We start from the raw sequence: 19,995 nt of genomic DNA on the forward strand, positions 1-19,995 counted from the left end.
CCTGTTTCTGGAATGGTGCATTCACAGTCCTCCCAAATAATGATTCCCAGCCATGTTGCTGTAGAAACAAAAATATTGTAGGAATAGTTATGGAAATAGAGAGAAAGTCAAAGAAATATTTTAAAAGTAGAATTTTTCTTAGGTCTATCCTATGGAAACTGCAGTAAATATGAAAGTGAATTTAACTGCAGAGTAGGATCTAGGTTACTTCACATGGCAACATGCCCTTTTTTTACTGGTTCTGTCTCTCCACTCAAGACTGTAGCCAAGAACCATAATTTCAGAAGTCTCTGTTAATGTTTGGTGATTGCTTCATTGCATTGTTAATAAACAGTTGAATTAGGTGGGTTTTTATCTTAAAAAACACATTTTTATTTTTACTTCAACTAATTAACTAAAGTTTGCTTAGTCCAAGTAAATCTGACTTTTTTTCAAAGGGTCTTTTTCCATACAGATATTTCCAGCTTTGCTCCTGAAAAAAAAAAAAAATCTTCTTATTCCCATCAAAGCTTGTAGGCAGTTGTTAGCTTGAGTTTTGCTTTTTCTAACAGTCATAAAACAACTCTTTTGAAGCTGCTTGACACCAGCTAGAAAGTTGTATGTAGATAAAATGAACAAGAAGAAAATTCTTCAGTTTGTATGGGAATAAACTGGGGGTCACAGTGTTGCAAACTAACCCAGATAAAACTGAGATTCAAATTCAGGTGGTGGTGGTGTTTGTTGTTAATGTTAGTGTTTTTTTGTACCTATGCCTGCCCAGGTTGTGGAAGGTAACTGCTAAATACAGAGAATTTAGAAAGAAAATCTTGAAAATCCTAGAAATATCTATGCTTATGGAAAATCATAAGTTTTGTAAAGGGTTTGTTAAAGGAGATTGGTCAGAGACAAGACAAGGATGAGCAAGTATCACTGGTCAAAGCTGGTAACAGCAAAGAAGAGAATGAGCACAATGAGTATTAATTTTTCTTCTATTCTGCTGATATGAAGAGGTCAGAGATAGCACCCAGTTCCAAGTGGCTGGGAAAGGCAAAAACATAATGGTGAATATTCTGTAAACAAATGTTGCTTGTTCTGATTGTCCTGTGACCTGCCTTTTTTGTCCTGGCATTTCATCCTAATTAGGAGTGAATTGAGTGGGGCTTGTTCTTTTCTCAGCTCGTGGTCCATGTCTGCTGTATTAATAACGTGTGTGTTAGGGAAGGAAAATAAAGGACTAGTTTTATAGGATACTGTTTAGTTAATGAATGGTTATTTTGATATACAAATAATAAGAGTTAAGCAATCAGTATATTTCAGCTCTTTGTGATGCTGGTAAACAGGTACTCTAATAGGTCCCACAAAACTTGACCTATCTTTGTAGAAGAAAATTTTGATAAGTTATCTTCATTGAGGAATGACTTTCCCCCCTCCTTCTTCAGCACAGATTTGAAAAGCCCATAGAGAGAGTTATCTTTCTAAGAGCAGAAATTCATGAATGAGGAAACTTCTATACAAAATATATAGAGGACACATTTCTGTTTGTTCATCTGATTGCTCAAAAATTATATAGGAAATTGAGGTTTGCCTTCACAAAGTTTGCCTGCATGCAGAGCTCAACAGGGAACCAGGGGTGGTTGTCTTTTGAACCTTCATGCACCAGCCTGCTCTTGGTGGTATCATATGCTGCTGCTTTTCCTGGAGCTCTCTGAGCTGTAGGGCTAGAAAAGTGATTCTGTCATGTTAAACCAGTAGGAAGAAGCTCCTGATTTTATATATCAAGGATGTTGATTTCAGAATTTGGTTGTGTTTGTGTTTTTTAGCTAAAAAATAAAAGAAATTCCTATTCATATTCGTACATATATATCACACTACAAATTATTTGTTTTGGTTGGACTAGATTGATAACAATACACTGTAATAAAACTTAGGGATGCCAAACCTGACTAGAAGGACCACCACTCCACATCTGAGGTGAGCTTTGGCCTGTCAGAGCACAGGTATCATGTCACAAGTATGGGCTCAGACTTGCTTATGCTTATTCCGATGTTACACATCCTACACTTGCTCAGCTTGCGCCATGATGCATTTCTCCCCTCTCTGCTGAAGGCTTGGGGTAACACAGCAGCAACCCAGATGCCCAGAGAGATCTGAGTTGCCTCATGCTCCTGAACTGTGGAGGTCCAGGTGGGATTTGGGAAGTCACACTGACTTCACTGATGAATATGAGTCCCTGAAACTCTGGGCTGTGTTGTTCTTGGGGGAGATACCACTCTGTCACCCGTGCGGGGAGATCAGTTGCAACTCAAGAACCTCAGGACAGTGTCTAAGTCGTGGAGTAAATGTGTGAGTAACTCACCTACTCACAGAGTGACAGCTGAAAGCAGAAGCAATGCAGAGGACTTCTTGCACCCGGTGTTGTACTTGCACTGCTAACTGTGCAAGCGTGTTAGGCTGGGGATACAAAAACACTGAGTGTAGTTGAGCTGTTTAAACACTCTGGAGACACAGGAATATGTAGTCATATCTTTCTCCTAGTTCAATCTTTGTATTGATTTATCATGATAAGAGGTGCTTCTTTAGTTCTAATAATGTCTAATTTTTAAATTTTTTTATTTTTTTGCTACGGCAGCTTTTCCACGTGATGTATGTTGGGTCACACATTAATTTACACGAGCCTCTGTTCTGCAAAAAAGAGTTCATGAACTAAATAAAAAGGAATGGGGAGGGGGATGTCTAGCAGAGCCCAGGCTTTTGTTTCATGTTTTGGATGTATTTTCTTTTTAAAATAAAATTGTTGATATGCATTCGCTTTTATTTTTCTAGCCTTCCCCTTGCTGATGACCGGGTTCCTGTTTGATCCTGTTTACAAGCTTTGGAAGACTGAAAAGAACCCCAACTCCTCTGCATTGGGTAGGAAAACAAAGCCATATAAAGACATACTGCAGTTACTCTGGAGGGCTGGCAATAAGGAAGAGTGTGGTAGGAAGGAAGAGATTGTGGAGAAAAAGAAGGTTACTAGATTACCACAAAAGACATTAGTATACTCAGTTTTTCTCACCCACTCTTGGACTGGGGAGGAGGGGGAAGAGTGGGCATGTCAGCAAGTAAATAAGCATTCTTCAGTGTGTGTATTCTCAGTGTTAATATTTTTTAAGTTTGTCTGTGCTTTCTGTTACTCATTCAAACTGCTTTGCAGTTGTATTTCAAGCTATTCAAAACATTCAGTAGGATAACTATGGAAGATTTTTGGGTTTGGATTGTTGTTTGGGAGGTTTTTTTGGGTTTTGTGGATATATGCACAATATTTTAGTAGTGCTGTTGTGTAAATATCTATGTCCCAAGTACTACATTTTTACAAATATGATGTTTCTTGTCATTAGGAAGACTGGATAGGGAAGAATCTGGTTAAATGCTGTTGGCAGGAGACTCAGATGCAGATAATCCCAGCAGTTAATGTGTCTTCTTGATCCTGATGCCAAAATGATTTTTGCTTTTATATATTTTTCATGTATATTTGTAGCTCTGTAGATCATTATTATATAGTTACATAGTTTCCTAACTTCAGTACTCTTCCTGTTAGATGCACAAATTCCTCATGACCTGTTCTAATCTTGCTTCTTATGGGAATCAAGGACAAGACACCTTCCCAAGACACTTTCTCATGTAATAAGACATAACTAGCAAGGAGAGGGGCATCAGAAGGGGTTGTACCAAGAGGGGGAATTACTTCATTACCTGTCTTTCTAATTGAAGGTTCTTGTCAATTATGCTTATTTGCTAAACTTATAAAGCTGTGCTTGCCCTACATCACAAGTGCATTTTTGATGCATTTTGGGGATATATTTTGGTGTGTTGTGCACCTGGAGGGACCCTTCATTTAAAACAGTAACTTCATTTTATCACCTCACCCTTGTTTGCCTCTTGATTTTAGGGGCTGAAGAGGCAACAATCCTGTGGTGGTTTTTGTGCTTAATCTGATTTCCACGAAGAGCAAATGTTTGCAGAATTAAGGTTTCAAAGACAAGCACTTCACTTCCTTTTGGCAGCCTTGTTTTTACCCTTGTTGTTGCGGACTTTGGGAACTAGAGTTGAGATTGGCATTCTTGAGTGTGATGAGTTTGTCATGGGTTTATGTGCCACCTGTCTTTTACCAGGTTGATCCCGTGTTTCCTGTATCATGAGTGGCAGTTGTTAAAACATCAGGGTTAGAAATGCAGCCATGGTGACAGGTAGCACATCCAGTTTTCCTGGGTGGAAATGAGGAGAAGGTCTGGAAGGCGGTGAAGAGCCAGAGCTGTGCAGCTGAGATTTTACACCTGACTAAAATAAAACCCAGAGACAGCCTTCTTGATTTCGGTATGATTTTGTCCACATGCAGAAGGCCATTCTACTGTTCTTTTTCAGAAAAAAAAAAAATTCTAATTAACTTTGAATGCAGGATTATGTGAATGATTGATAATATTACGGTGTAAATCGATGCTTTTCTGCTTCGTGGTGAGGCCTTAGATACACATCTGAGATGACAGTCTAAGTCATGGTATTTTAACATGATTGATTCAGATATGGAGAAGTTGTATGATTCACTTATATCTTTCTAAATGCCAGAAGTCAGTTGTGACATTCTCATCTTTTCCTCTTCTAAATAAGCTTATCAAAGAAGAAATCACTAATTTGCCAGGCAGTGCTTAATAATCAAGGAAGTGAAACTTCTATTTTACAGGAAAAAAACCAAATGTTTTGCTGAGTTGCTGAATATTTTTTAAATAATAAAAGCTTGCTATGTACTGAGCAACTGATTTTTTTTAAAAACTATTTTTATTTTTAAGGCCTTAATTCTTAGAAGGGTCACTAGCCTTTGAGAATTGAGCCACTTTGTTGACAAATCCGTCCTCTAAATTGAACAGCATTAATTAGAACTTTATGCTGCAGATTCTTACTTTTTAATGTAGGCAGTGGTATCAACATAAATGTCTAATGAATTTGAAGCTGATTTTTAAAGGTCTGCCACCTGTAGATAAAAATGTGCATTACTACACATGGTAATTATCAAGATCAAAGGCTGTGATATGATCCATTGACCTTTTGAAATCAAAACACTTACTATGAAGAAAAAAAGGCACTGATTTCTCCATCTATGTTAATTTAGGACATGTCTGTGTATTCAGCTGTATTGATACACTGTAATATAGCTAAAAGAAAAAAGATATTTTGGATTATGTTAGACCCAAATTTCCTATAATTTCCTCTGCAGACTTACAAAGCTCTTGGTATTTTTGTATGTGTTGAGGAACTTTTTTTTAAAATTTTAATCTAATGATATAGATTGCTTAAAATATTCAGGTGTCTGAGACAGCAGCAAAACACCTCTGAGCCACCCTAGAAAAATAAACTAGTTTTGTGCATGCAGGATGAAGAAGCAAGTATACAGGAACAGACTTCAGCTCCAGGCTTTTTTTCAGGGGCATTTACAATAGGGGAGGGGAAAAACAACCCAGCAACTATCATTGTAAAAATTATGAAAAGCACTTTGATGGTCCTTTTTAAAGTCACTTCACTAAACAGGGGCCAAAGCAAAAGCCTGAAAGGCAACTTGTAGTTGGCTTTTAACAACCTCAGCCCCTCGCTGCTATTTGCAGTTGAGAACAAGTGCCTGTGCACACAGTATTGCTGAGAAAGACTAAAGGGAAATAAAGGACATGAAGGAAGGATTTTCTGTTTTCATGTGAGTACTTGGAAGACCAAGCAAGTGAAGAAGCAGCAATTTTAGCTAAGCTAATGTAATAGAAGACCATTGCACCCAAACTGTCTCAGCAGAACTTCCTGCATAATTAGATTGTAAATCTTCTCAACTGAGGAAGTTTTGCCCAGGGTCAGATTGTCTAAGTAATAATCCATTCTACATAAATTAGAAGATTTGAACTGCTGGGATACATTATTACATTAGTTTTGCTTTTTTATTCTTAATATAACTAAGGAGAACAAATGCAACAATTCTTTTTCTTTTCTTTTTTAAAACTGTCTTATGTCTCTTTAGCTTTTGTTTACCTCAGAAGGCCTTTCCTGTAGGTTTAGGGATTTTTCCTGAGCAATGATGATACAGTTGTTATACAGGCAAATTAACACATTTTTAATACAGTTCATAAAGTGATGCCACAGAATCCTTTGGCCAAGTGATATCACTTCTTCAGAGAAGAATTTAGTGAGGGATGTGGCTGCTCTTTTTGTGCTTTTGAAGTTTTATCTTATACTATGACCCCCTTTTCCTGCAAAGAATAGAAATTCATCTTTGGGGTAAAATTAATGGGTGAAAATTTACTAATAACAACTTTAAAACTGTTAGGGGATTCAGTTAATAGTTCAATCATTTTCTTTGAGAAAAGGAGGATTATGGGTACTTCACATGCATATACAGCTATATGTAAAAGTGATGGGGTAAATCCTGAAGTTCTTATTCAGGCAAAAATTGCCATTGAAATTTCAGTATTTGATCTGCTTGAAGAAAGCCAAGCTTGCAGTGTAGCCCAGATGAAGTGATTTGGTTTGGACTTGTCACTGTATGTTTAGGGGGTGCTGGTTTTTTGGTGTTGATATATTTGACTGTCATTATAAAATGGAGAAGTAGCCAACTGCTCAGGAGAGCCTTTTGGAAATAAAACAGCTTTGGGGCTGAATTCTCTTCTTGCTGAAAATTCATATGATACATGATGCCGATTTGTAAAATGTTTGGGTTCTTTTTTTTATAATTTTTTTTTTTTATAAAGACAAGAAGGAAACTGTCTGGGGTGAGAGGCAGTAAACTCCTCATTTCCCATCTGCTTATTGTGCTCAAGGGTAGGAAAAAAAAATGAAATGGAGTTGATAATTCTGTGTTTTCGAATACAGGAGTATTTTGAGTACCAATGTGAGCTCTGTGAACTCACTGCCTGGTGAGTCTGTGGTCAGCCTGCTCTGCAGAACACTGGAGCTGAAAGCAAAGCATAAGTTTGAGTGGAAATGGCAAGTGCTCTCTCAAGTCCTAGAGACAGGGATACTCCCAGACCAATGGATGTCTGCTCACTCATCCCTCAAGTGCTGTGCAAGGAGCAGAATTCAATATACTTTATTATTTCTCTGTCATGCTGGGAGACACCAGTGGATAATAATAAAAAAGAATAATACTTTAGAAGACATGAGGAAAAAAAATATAGATCTGTCAAAGCCCTTTGACTCTGGCATTTTGGGGAAACACCATGTCTTTCAGGTACCCTTGGAAACATTACAAGAGCACTGGAAGCCAGAAGATAAACCTTTATTTCTTACTTCTACTTAAAATTCAAACTTGCTCTCATTGCTGCCATTATAATCCTTATAAAATTACTTCTACATATTTAAAATTTCCATTATTATTGGAATGTACATGTGGCTGCGTTTTGGCTTTTTTTGGTTTTTTTTTTTTCTTTTTCTGATCCTCAGGAGCATCAGATATAAAGAAAATCAGAAATCAGACCTCAAGACTACTTTTGAGGCAGAAATAATCCAACCATTATTTCTGGTGTAAAAGGTTTGTGAATAGCATCATTTGCCTAGAAGCTGTTTTCCAACCTAATAACTCCTGGAATAATGACCTAAAACTGTTTCCAAGAGGATTAAGGCCCATATAACTATTAGGAAGTATAAGTTTCTGAAAAAGCTTCTTTCTGATTGGTGAAGAGGTGAGTTCTGATTTAGGTTAAAGCTGCTTGCTTAGAAGAATCAGTTTCAATCTCTCTGAAGTCAAAAGTGTTGAGGTAATCCTCTAGGGAAGGATTGTCTGAGGGATTTTTTTTTCTTTCTTTATATATATAATATATATGTGTATATATAGATATTACTTATTGCTATAATGACCTGGAAGATGGTCATTTAAAAGGGTTTTTAATCCATTTGGGAGGGACTTTTTAATCTTCTGCTTTAGTGTGCCTTGAGCAAAAGCTGTTCAAAATGGGCTGAGATTGCAGCTGAACACTTGGCTTGTTGGTTAATCATCACTTGAACACTCTTCATTGGAGAGACTGTGGAACAGAATTTATTATCTGTAATGATATTGGTGTGTTTTTAGGGTTGTGTGAATGTTGAATGTTCTGTGCTCTTGTTAATTGCTTTTTCAGCTAATGTGGCCTGTAAAGGGGAGGGAGGAGAAAACACAGGCTCGGGATGATTTGGGAATATCCAGTGTACAGGGGTCAGGCATTATGCATTAGAGGAATGCATGGATTTGCAGCTGAATCCATTTGATAAAGAGCTGCTTGCTGAGTTGTACTTTTTAATTGGCAAAACTTCCCAACCATGCATCAAAATGCACTGGTGACAGAAGTCCACCACGGCAAGCACGTGAATTCACACTGAAATGGCTGTTAACCACCTATTGTTTTTCACCTTCTTAAATTAACCACAGCTAATGCCAGAGCTTCTGGCTGAATCACAGAAATGTCTCAGCAGATCACACTGAAAACCTGAAATCATCAGTGAGTTCAGCCAGCTTTATCCTAGGGTGCCTTCCTTGCCAGCAATCAGGATTGGTTTACATCTGTCCCAAGAGCATGCTCATGAAAGAAGGTGAAATAAACATCTGGTATTAGCAAAGGAAAATAGAATTGTTTTATTTACTTGAGGAATTGGTATCACTGGCCATTCAGAAATCTGTAATAATATGCGTGTGCTGTATTCATTTTGACCTTTAGAGAAATTTGGCCTTGTGTGCAATTTAAAGATGATTTAGCAGAGTTTCTCACTCTGGTAATAAGGTAACCATAAGATTTGGCTGTTGAATCTTGTTGTTATATAAGACAGAGGCAGTTTTGTGGGACACTGGAATCCAGCTTTAAAAAATGCAGAAGGAATATAATCAGTGGTGGTAGTTAGCATGCAGCTGAACTGGGCCCTGTTTTGAAAAAATCACTCCAATTTTTACAGTGGTTGACTGCAGTCACAATAGAGAAAAGTGAATAAGGGTTTTTTGATTAGATCTGTGGCCAAATTCTTATTTCTGATGCAGGGTGCACAGTGCCAAAAATCTGATGCATATGCTTATGAAATATTTTTCTGGTTCTATATGTACTATAAATACATTCCACATGGCTTTATACAAAGCTCTCTGTTATTTCAGTAAGTCACAAGCTACTAAGCCAGATCCAAAGAACCTGAAGCTCTGAATAAGGTTCTTTAACATTTTATGACTTTGAAACGCTGGTTTAGAGTATATTTGCTTCATTAATTTGTGGCTTTGATCTCAGTTGGGTAAGCATTGAAAAGATAGGCAAAATTTAATGGGGGGAAAAAAACCCTTTTCACAAAGGTCTCTTGTTGCCCTTAAGTTAACAGACTAAAGAAAGGTCCTTTTCATTTTCAGGTGTCTAGGTTCTGATTTTGAACCAGAAATATGTAGTCTTAAAATATGTCATTCAAGGAATACTGTTGCTGAAGATCTCCTTTGGTGTGACCAGGTCTGGCAAAACTACTTGCCTAGGGTGAACAGAATTCCCTCTAGGAATTTTTAGAAGAAAAAAATATCTGTGTTCCCTCTACTCTCAGCTGTGGGACTGAGGGAGTAGCTGTGTAGCGTGGTCTTCTCTAGCCCCAGACAGGTCTGTCCAGTGGCCCAGGAGCTCCTTGGAGTGTTCCCAGATGACAGTAAAATCAAGTCTGGCTACTGCCTTGCTGGCTTCTCTTTTTTATATTAAATCTTGAATTCCAGCATTCCAATTAAAAAGATGAGGAGGGAGAGTGGCTTAGCTGCAGAAGAAGAGTTTGGTAAACCTAAGCAGGAAACTCCAAGTTGAACTGCAGAGATGTTTTGCTTGTTGCAGCAACAGGTTGCTCTAGTTCCTCCTTGTTTGTTTGTTTTTTTTTCAATGGCCATTTATATAGTCAGGTACCAGCATCAATTCAAGCTGAATGGGGGAATACTTTTTTCCCTCCCCATACTTTTATTTCCCACCCAGAAGCAGCTTGATATTACCAATGGAAAGTGCAGCTTTGTTCCCAAAACTGATGATAAAAATACAGTTTCAACCCATTTGTTTTCTTTGTCCTGTGCTCATAAGCTTCCTATTGGGCCTTCCTGTAGCTTTCCCACATACCTGAGTTTTTATCCTTTGTAGCACTGCAACCCTGGGAGAGAGTAGAGTCCACTCCCTGCCACATATCTGTGGCCACCAAACCAATGGCAAGTGTAAAGGAAGACTATGGACATCACCTACACCTGTGTAACAGCATAGAGATGATTGGGTTGGGGAATTCAGAATTTTGGGAGTGCATATGTGGGCAGAGGAAGATTACTGAGGGGGGGTCTCACCTGTGGGAGCAGAGATAGCGAATCTGGGCTTGGAGATGTCAGCAGTGGCAGCCAGAACAAATGCTCTGGGTCCCTTCCCTCAGGAGAGGGGGGAAATGAGCAGCAAAGGACATTAACATCCCACAGCTGGTCAGCCTTTTTGGTCAGCCTTCCTAAACTCTGGTGAGAGAGGCAAAGGTGCCGATGGTGATTTTATAAAATCTGCTGGTTTGTGCCTTCCTCTGAGAGTCAGGCAGAAGATGATCTTTTGATAGAGCTGTGGAGTGCTGAGCTCCTCAGAAAATGAGGCCTCCTTGCAGCCCCTCAAGCGAGGTGCCCCAGGCTGAAGCCTCCAGCTGCTCCTGAGTCACTGGATGCCAACCCTTGTAAGAAGGGAAAGAGAGCATTCAGCGACTGGAACTCAGGAGATAGGAGAGCCATCAGCCTCAGATTTCTACACCTTGGAAAGGGTTAATGCTGAGGTGCTCTATTGTATTAATGATGGTTGTGTCTCCACAGGCCCGTTGGGCTCTTTCAGGGGCCTCTCAAAACAATGAGTGCAGTGAGGCTGTTCTGTCTAATTACTCCAAGACAGGGATGCTAAAGAGGAATTAATGACAGTTGACAAGTGCAATTAATAATTATAGCAAAGCTGGGAGTCATGCAGCAGGCAGATGACAATAACAGGGTAACTGTACATGACAGCTTTCATCCGTTCCCCCCCTGCCCCGCCTGCTTCTCCTTTCTTTTACCCTTTCATGTGAGCTGCTGCATGAGCCGGGCCAGGCCGTGTGCAGACAAGGAAGGAGAAGATCTAGTTCCATAGATTTGTCCAATTTCTAAAACCTGAGTCTCCCCACCCCATTCTCTCCTTCCTAAGGAAAAGTAAAATTAAAAAAAAAAAAAATACTACAAAAATTATCAACAGCACCAACTTAGCAGTACAGGCTTCTGTTAGCTTTCACGGTCAGGTGTTGACAAGACTACTTAAAATTCATGTTGTGAGATTGGAAGGAGAAGGGGACAGGGAAAGGCAGCAGCAAGCTGGAGTTGAAGTGGGATTTCCATATCAAAGGCCAGGCCTTTGGCTCTGAATGGTAATTAAAGTACCCAGATTTCATCTCCTTGGTCAGCTCATGAAAAGAAAAAAAAAATTAGAGAGAGGATTTTTTCACTCCCTTTAGACTACAGTACAGCAAGCAGTAAATTAAATGAAAGTTGAGCTAAAAGGTGCCTAACGCTTCAATCTTTTGCATCTAATAAAATCTATGATGTTTTTAAAGCATTTATTCAGTTCACATCTTCATCTTGCTGTGATTATAAAGAATATCATGTCTGCTTACATTTATTTGGCACACATCTTGGCCTTCCCAGGGTTCTAAAAGGATTTCACTTTTCATTATGTTGCTGTTGTGCTATGGCCTTTTGGCTTAAAAAAAAAAAAAAAAAAAAAGATGAGGGGGGAGAAAAGGAAGGGGAAAAAAAAAGTGCACAGTTTTGTGTAATTTCTAGTTGGTTATTGTAGGAACCACTAACAGGGGGAACCAAATAAATGCAAATTTAATCAGGCATGGGGAACTAGTAATGAGATTCAACAGCCCCTCACCTTGAGGTTGTTGGTTCAACCTAGGACTGTGACACTACTGAAAGTAGCCACAAACCAGCAGTCATGTGGCTATAAATGCAAAAAGTTTTGTCACTTTGTTGGTCCAGCTCCTAGTGGACATGCAGAGATGAAACGGAAGCCCCACTTGCATTTGCTGGAGTCCCTCTTAGGGATAAGGACTGTAGGACCAGGTCCTCCCTGGATTTCCTGCCCCTGGCATGTTCAGTCAGGGTTATGCTGTAAAAATGTGTGATGTCTTTCCCTGACCTTCCCCTTGGCTGTCCTGATTCCAGGTCTTCCATAGACATGCAGTGGTCTCCAGTCCTTGGAGCTATTGGGGTCTGGCCTCTCAACAGCAGTGTGTGAACCCCAAAAACCCGGGACCTTGAGCAGTACTGTTGGTGTCTTGTTGTGCCCTTGAGCTTCTCTTTACGTCTGTGCTGACCAACCAGTTCCTCAACACTTTGGGCTCTGCCTGTGGGTTTGCACCTCAGTAAATCCACGTTTGCACCTAAGCAAACGTGGCTGAATGCCTTAAGGAGAAAAGAAGTTTAGCTCTGTTCAATTCTGCTTCATAACTATGAAAGACTGAAACCTCAAGTCTTGGGGCCAAAATCTTTATAATTGGAGGTGACCAGGCTGGGTCAGAACCTGCTACAGGTCACTGAAAATATCTCTCCTGACCTCACTGGATGGTGGATCAGTTCCTTGAACTAAAATGCTGTAGCGTCCCTGATTTGGTCCATTTTCCTACAGTTCCATCTCCACTATACCAAATGTGTTCCTTCTGACATAACCATTTTGGTATGAGTTACTATAGATGTGGGCAGAACTGTATGTATGTGGGTGTCCTGTATCAGTACAGCAGTTGTGATGGAAGGGGTGAGAAGAGTTCCTTGGAACAAAGCATGGAATAGTTAAAATTCAAATTTAAAAAGGAAGGAAAAGGGGAAAAAGGGAAAATATTGTTGCTTTAACAAAGAACAAGAACTTAGAAATAAGCCAAACTAAATACTTGTTGAATACACACACACCCCGAACTGGAGGCTTGCAAATGTAGACTTGTATTCTAAAGTCTAGGGTTATTTTTCTTCCTCCCTTTTTTACTCTCTTTCTTGCTCTTTTCTTTCTCTCTTCTTCTCTAAGGTATGCTTTCCTCCCCCCTTGCCCCCAGCTTGAGTGCATCATTTTCTGCTATTGTGTTTAAAAAAAACTCTGCTGCAGGGGCTCTGAAATGAATAAAAATGTAATCCTCAATGTGCCCATTGTGCACTCTCATTTGTTTTTGCTGTATCGATTTATCAGCAGAGGGAAATTACTCGCTGGAAGAGAGGATGCCAGTCAGAATGACATTTATTTCATAGTACAAGGAGGCTCTCCAGCGTGTTTCCATGTAACCCAGATATTGGAGCTGTAAAAGGGCTTGTAACAAGGTTTAGTGCTATGATTAGATTGTGTGGAGCACCTTGCTTTCATAACAACAGGCACTTGGCAGGAGCCAAGGCCTCAGGTTATGGTCAACTTTTTTATTTCCTTTTACCTTAACACAGAGTACTTGGCTTGCACCTCCAAATGTTCCTCTGTTAGAAACTCACAAATGCCAGTTTGTAGAATCTCACTTGTTACCTGTAAGAGTTTTGAGCATTCATGCCACTGAGTTAAAAAGAGAAAAAAGAAAATCTACTTACTTGTTAACATTTTTAGCTTTGTCCTTCCTTGTGCTTCTAGTAAAGCAAATTTTTTTCCTCCAGTGACTGTAAGCTATGGTTGCTCAAGGTAAAAATGTAGCATATTTTTTACACAAACTTGTAACAGGTATGTATGAGTTGCAAATAAAGATGGGACTCAGGAGGCTGAATCGTGGTCCAGGGTTTGTGCTTGGCTGCTGTTGCTGGATAGTTTGTGCCGAGGGCTTTGCTGTGCTGGTTTGTCTGGGGTCTGTTTAGCTCATCACCCCCTTTTCAACAGCATTGAAGGTCAGGTGGTTCAAAGCAAGGTTCACAAATCCCAGAGTGGGTCTTGCTCCACAGCACTGCTCTTGTGCTCTCACCACAGATGCTGGTGTCTTCTCCACAGCATTTATGTACCTTTGGAACTGATGCTGGTGGGGAGAGCACCTCTCCTGACCACCACAGGAGCGTGGGGAAATAGGCAGTAGGAGGTATGGGAAGTTATGTGTGTGTTGAAGATTGCTAGATGCTTTCCATCCTAAAACTCTCAGTTCAGCTGTTCATATCTTTGCCAAACGATTTCAGCTTTGGCTGATATTTTCCATTTTGGGTGTTTGCCTCAGACATTTAAAAAAAAAAAATTAAAATAATTTTTCAGCCAAAATGGCTCAGCTGTCCCTAAGCTGAGAGAAAAAAAACCAAGAAAGTTGTTTTGCTTTTATTAAAAATATTCTCACTGTCTCAATGGAAAGCTCAGCTCCCAAGTTACAAGCCTCTGAAATGCTAAACTGTGTATCCAGTAGCAACTTTATTGAGTGATAAACAGGTTTACCTAGCCTGTGGAGCTCTTTGCTAGACTGTGTACCCACTGACTTTCATGTTTCTGCTGCCTTTGTCTTTGGGATGGTGGCTGGGAAGTCATGGTTAAGGTGAGCTTAGCTAGAACTGCTTAAATCCATCTGCCTACATCTCTCTTTTATACAGAGGATAATGCTGTTGGTACAGCTGTATCCAGCTGAAGTAAAAGCTCAGGCTGCTTGTGAGCCACAGAATGAGCTGAGGGCTTTGCTAGCTAAGCTTGACCTAAACTGAACTCTTCCTTTCTAGTCTAGATGAGATGTGTTATTTTCCTCCTAAAGTTCAGGTCAGAAATAGAGAGCAAAAGAGAGTAGTACTGAACTGTGAAAGAGAAATAAAATCAAATAAGTGGCTGGCAGAGGCAGAGGACAACACTACCGCTTTTGGTAAAGTCGGCAGCATGCATACAAATAGGTCTGACAGCTGCAGGAGTGTGGCTCTTCCCTGGGGCACCTGTTATTTGTGTGAGACATCCCCTTCTGTGGGCAGGCATTGAACCTTTGAGGAGAGAACAAATGGCAGATTTCTTTTCTCTGCCTTGCTGAGGTAGCAAATGGCCAGTGCAAGGAAAGAGGTGTGTGCTTTTGAGGAGAAGAGTTGGAGTCTGTGTGTATGTGGACCTGAGGAAAGGAGGTCTCAGCATACCACCAACTGAAGATGTGAGTTGAAGCAGCCAGAAAATCATCTAAGTAGCTATGATGGCCTGCATTCTTAATGCCTCGTGTGGTTTAGGAGTTGTCTGCTTTGTCAATACATTGGATGATGGGAAGGTTGATTGATTTGTATTTTTTTCCTCCCACATACCCAAGCAGCTATATTTGGAATGAAATATGGATTCTGATAACGAGAAGATAAATGGGAAAAATGTAGTTTAAATAGTGTTGTTATCTTAAAATGAATGCTTGAGTAAGATACGGGCTAAAACAATTTAAGCATATGGAAATGTATGTGAAATCAATACACTACGATGTCACTTTTTGCGTCAGAATCAGCATGTGTCTGTGCTGACAAAATGCCATGCATTACCTTTCCCCATCTGTTCAAAGCACATTTAGGAGTGCCTTGAAAAGCTTTTGCAAGTCATGACATAAATACACAACTGGATGGTGCAGTGTAGATAGAGCAGCAATCTAGCAAAGCCTTCTTTAAAGGGAAATTATTTTAATCCTTTTCAGGCAAGAAATTAATTTTCAAGAGAAAAAATATGATACTGGTATAAAAGTATAGTAGCATTTACCAGTCGTATCCACATTAAACATTTCTCCCCAACACTATATCAGAAAATAGCTTTCAACATGGAGAAAATCCAAAATCAATTAGTTCAGTTTAAGTTATTTCAAATTTCATTGTTAGTTTTTAAAGAATATCTTCCAGACTGTCTCTAAACTTTGCATGGAAATTAATTTAGCTAGAAGTTTTCTTCCCACTTGCATATTCCAGCCTAGAGAAATTGAAGATTTGCAGAGATCAGCAGTAAAAATAGTATCATTAATTCCCACACAGTAGTACCTGAGTAGTTCTTCAAATGTCACTTTCTTTGTAATTATTGACTTTTTACTGGTGTTTTAGCAGAGCTTCTCATACTATGATACGTAATGAACCCATACTACTGTCCCTTATGAGTGTAGGTAACTACACTCATCTTACAAAAATGAGTGTAATTGTCCATCCTCACAACTTTATTGCTGATCTTACATAATTTTCTTTTAAGAAGTGTCTTTTACTTTCTTTTAAGAAGTGCATCTTTCTGCATAGATATGCAGAAGACTGAGATAGCTCACTGTCTATGTGTTCCCCTAAAATACAGGACTCTGCTCTATGGTGATTGCCATTTCTAGGGCTGAGTAGCCTCAATCTCTTAGGCAACTTTTAGGACCACACAAGTTTGAATTTCTTATCTATGGTTTCCTTCTTATCTGTGTAACCTGACTGTAATTCCATCCATCAGCTCACAGCTTTACTTTAGTAAAAGTCCTGGTAAATCTTGATACACAACAGCTGGTGGTGTGAGCTCTTCGTGTCCATCTCTGTAACCAGAAGGAACTGTAGACAGATGGAAAAGAGAAGTCAGAGCTGGTCAGAGAGTCCAAAATGACCATTCAGTTTGGGGGCTGCAAGGCTGTAAAAGTTGTCTGATGCAAAAAATCTCAGGTACTGCTATTGCTGATGGATATTGCTTTTTCCTGTTTCTGTGGCACCTGGTCAGTTACTAGGAGAAGGTGATGGAAGTACAAAGGAAGAAATTATTGTTGGAAGGTTTCTCTTTAAAATTGCAATGTAGTTTGAGAACCTCCAAACTCTTAACAGAGTTAGGACCAATAGGAATCACTGGAGTGCTGTCTAATCTGGTTCCTCCTTAGAGCAGACCTTGCATATTTCCTGCATCAAAATTAATGAAATGAAAATGTTTATAAAGGGGCAAATTGGTAGTAGCTATTCTTGTGACTTTCATCTTCTTATTCTTTGCTTATTATAATGCTATATTTGGAAAGTATTTCAAACAAGAGCCAAAAGCAATGGAAACACCTTCCTTTTGAAGCAAAATTAGAAACATTAGTTGGAAAATCTTGCACTGTGATGTTTGTTCATCTCTTCACCATTGGTGAATTTTGTTTTTGCTTGCAAGTGCGAACCAGCAGTTTAGACACTTCCAAGGGTTCGTTCACTGTGAGGTTTTGCAGGTGATTTCAGTTTAATGCAACCAGATAATTGTAGCCCTGGGGCTTGGCTAGGTTATAAAGCTGCTAATCCAGACAATATTACCCAATCATATGTTGCACTTACAGGAGAGACCTCTGCCTTTAATAGTCTCTCCCTGTGCTTGTAAGTGGTGGTTTTGGTTTGTTTTTTGTAGCTTTTTTTTTTTTTGTTTGGGTTGGTTGATGTTTTTTTTTTCTCAGAAGCCCTCTATAAAAATGAGACTCAGGAGAAGATTAAGCTCCCCAACAAGTCACTGGAGGTATGCAGTGCTCTATAAATACTCCCCATATGTGAAATGCACATACATCATGGATAAGCTGGCTCACGATGCTGAAGTGTATGTTCACCTCCGCATTTAAGAGAGGGTAAGGTGGTGGGCACTGACAACTCTGAAAACTAAAGTCTATATTTAGTTCTAGGCCCACATGTAGCTCAAGCAAATGTATGGCAATGTTTTATAAGCAGTACTGTCAAGTAGTCAAAAAAACACATATTTATGTTTTAAAGAAATTTGTGTATTTGTCAAAACAAAAATTTTTCATGGCAATACCCCTGTTTAGAAAAGGATTTTTGGTGGAGAGAAAACAAGGTGAAATTGCATGTCAGCCTGAAATCTGGACCTTTCTCATTTGAAAATTACATTTGCTTACCTCTAATGAAATTTACATTATTTAGTTACAAGAGGGACAGTTCTTGCAAGTTTGCCATCCAGCCCTTTGAAATGTAAGAGGTTGATAGGGGTCACATCAAGCTGTGGCTGCCCCATTCCTAGAAGTGTTCAAGGCCAGGTTGGATGGGGCTCTAAACAACGTGGTCTAGTGAAAGGTACCTCTGCCCATGGCAGGGAGGGGTCCAATGAGATGATCTTAGAGGTCCCTTTGAACCTGAAGTCATTCCATGATTCTACAGAAAACATTAGATGAAAGCTCAGGCCCATCACTGCCTGTGCCATGGAAATGAAAAAAGCACCATGTCCTGTTGTTGGTACCTCTACAGCATTGCTTTGGCTCAAGGTACAGAGGAGAAAGAGGGGCTGTCCTCCAAACTAGTCAGCAAAAGGTTTTCTTGAACTACTGTGGCTGGAATAAACAACTCGGAAATGGGGAATAGCATTAATAAGACTTGCATTGTAGTAATTTGTCATTTTAGAGATGGAAGAGACCTCTGTACTGCTGATTTTGTAAAGTGGGATTGCTTCCACTTACGGAGAAATGACAGGTGTGCAGAATATGTTGCTTGAGCGAATGTGAGGCCTGGCTGTGCAGGTCCATATGCTGACAAATGAGTCCTCAGCTTGTTGGAGGATGTCAATAGGCTGAGGATCATACCCTTAAAAATAGGAGTGCTGGGTTTTTTCCAGGAAAATTTGGGTGAACCATCACTCTCTTTGGTGTTGTAGTACTGTCTACTTGTGTAGCTAATTTCAACTCTTTAGCAACAATTCTTTCTAACAGACAAACTAGTAGAGTAAAATGAATCAATAAAGATTAAACCATTCATATTTGTCCTCCTTGATGTAGAAGAAAATTAAGTGCCAACCAGAGCTATGCCTCTCACTTGAGCCTGCTCTGGTGTCTATTTGACCATGCCCTGAGCTGAATCAGCTTGCTGAACTCCTTGAACAAGCATCAAGCATGTTCTCCCTTCTCTTGCTTCCAGAACAAACTGGAGCAGAGATTGCCTGTTTCAAAGTGCACTGTATGAAGATCCTGTTGTCCCAAGAAAAAAGAGTCACCAAAGTGTAGAACTGAACCCACTTGCTTTTTCTGGACTACCTTCAGCCTTAACTGACTTCAAGGGAGGAGGAGATACATTAAACTAGAGAGATTGTGCAGTACTAACATTTGGATGTCTGTTTCGATAATTTTTTTAAGGAAGAGAGACCCAACTATTTCTCCACAAAAAAAAATTCTGTCAAATATATTTATTTGAAAAAAAGGAATTTAATTTCAGGCAGTTGTGGCAAAGTGTATAGTATTCACTGTGATAATCTGGCTCTGATTTTGCAAAGGGTTGGCAAGTTCACATGTTGGTTTGTGCATCTGAATTGTCTCTCTAGCTTCAGCAAGACTACTGATGTGCAGAGTTACAGGCTTGAGAAGCCTCTGTAAGATGCAAGCCTCAGATTTTACACTGGGGAAGAATAATGTCAAATTTATAATTAAAAATCTTCAGGACAGGCAAGTTTCTGAGCATGTGCAGTATCCTTTTTGTGAACCTCAGGATCTCAGCTGGTTTTGGTGAAAAACACAGAAAGCAATTAGCTTGCATCTTAGAGGCTAATAATAACTGAACCTTTTGGCAGATTTTGTGATGGGATGATTCTCTTGGTGTTATAAGCCAAATGAATTAATAAAACAGATTTTTAAAAATCACTTATTCTAACACAGTCATTTTCCTGTCAGAGGTGCATAAAAGCAAAGAATTTGCAACCTGGACTCTGTTACTTTTTGCTTTAGACCTTTAGGTAAGGATGCATTTCATTAATTTGTGCTGTGTTAGAACCGTTTTCCCTTTGGAGTGATAATCTTGTGTGTTCTGCTTGACATCTGAACAAATTCCCTAAAGTCAGTCCCCTTCATTCCCTTTATAAATCCATATCTTATTTGGTTTTCTGGATCTCACTGGTAGAGGAAAATGTAATCACACACTGAAGTCATGATGGCAGTGTCTTCCAAGTAATGGGAAACAGTTTTTGGGGAAAGAAGCAAGAGCTCCTAGAAGAAAAGAAAGAAAGAGCAGTGAGATGTTCTCCAAGATATTGCAGTTCAGTTTAGTTAGTGAGTGATATGTAAGCAATGCATGAACGATGCTGGTTATGTGAAAACATCACTATCTGACACAGGAATTAGATCTTTCTGAAAATATATATGTCACTTCCCCTTTTTCAA

General features: G+C 39.4%; 1 protein-coding gene across 2 annotated transcripts in view; it reads left to right on the forward strand.

The window, feature by feature from the left end:
• SOX5 (SRY-box transcription factor 5) overlaps positions 1-19,995 on the forward strand; it is a 604,370-nt gene that overhangs the window by 129,909 nt on the left and 454,466 nt on the right. For both annotated transcript variants that reach the window (XM_014256070.2, XM_014256071.2), the window contains exon 2: positions 2,803-2,889. The gene's annotated coding sequence lies outside the window, so the exon portion shown is untranslated. The remainder of the gene's footprint in view (positions 1-2,802; positions 2,890-19,995) is intronic.

The sequence above is a fragment of the Pseudopodoces humilis genome, chromosome 5, assembly GCF_049639895.1.
Source record: "Pseudopodoces humilis isolate 2021_Gansu_Grassland_sample_001 chromosome 5, ASM4963989v1, whole genome shotgun sequence".
Taxonomy (NCBI): Eukaryota; Metazoa; Chordata; class Aves; order Passeriformes; family Paridae; genus Pseudopodoces; species Pseudopodoces humilis.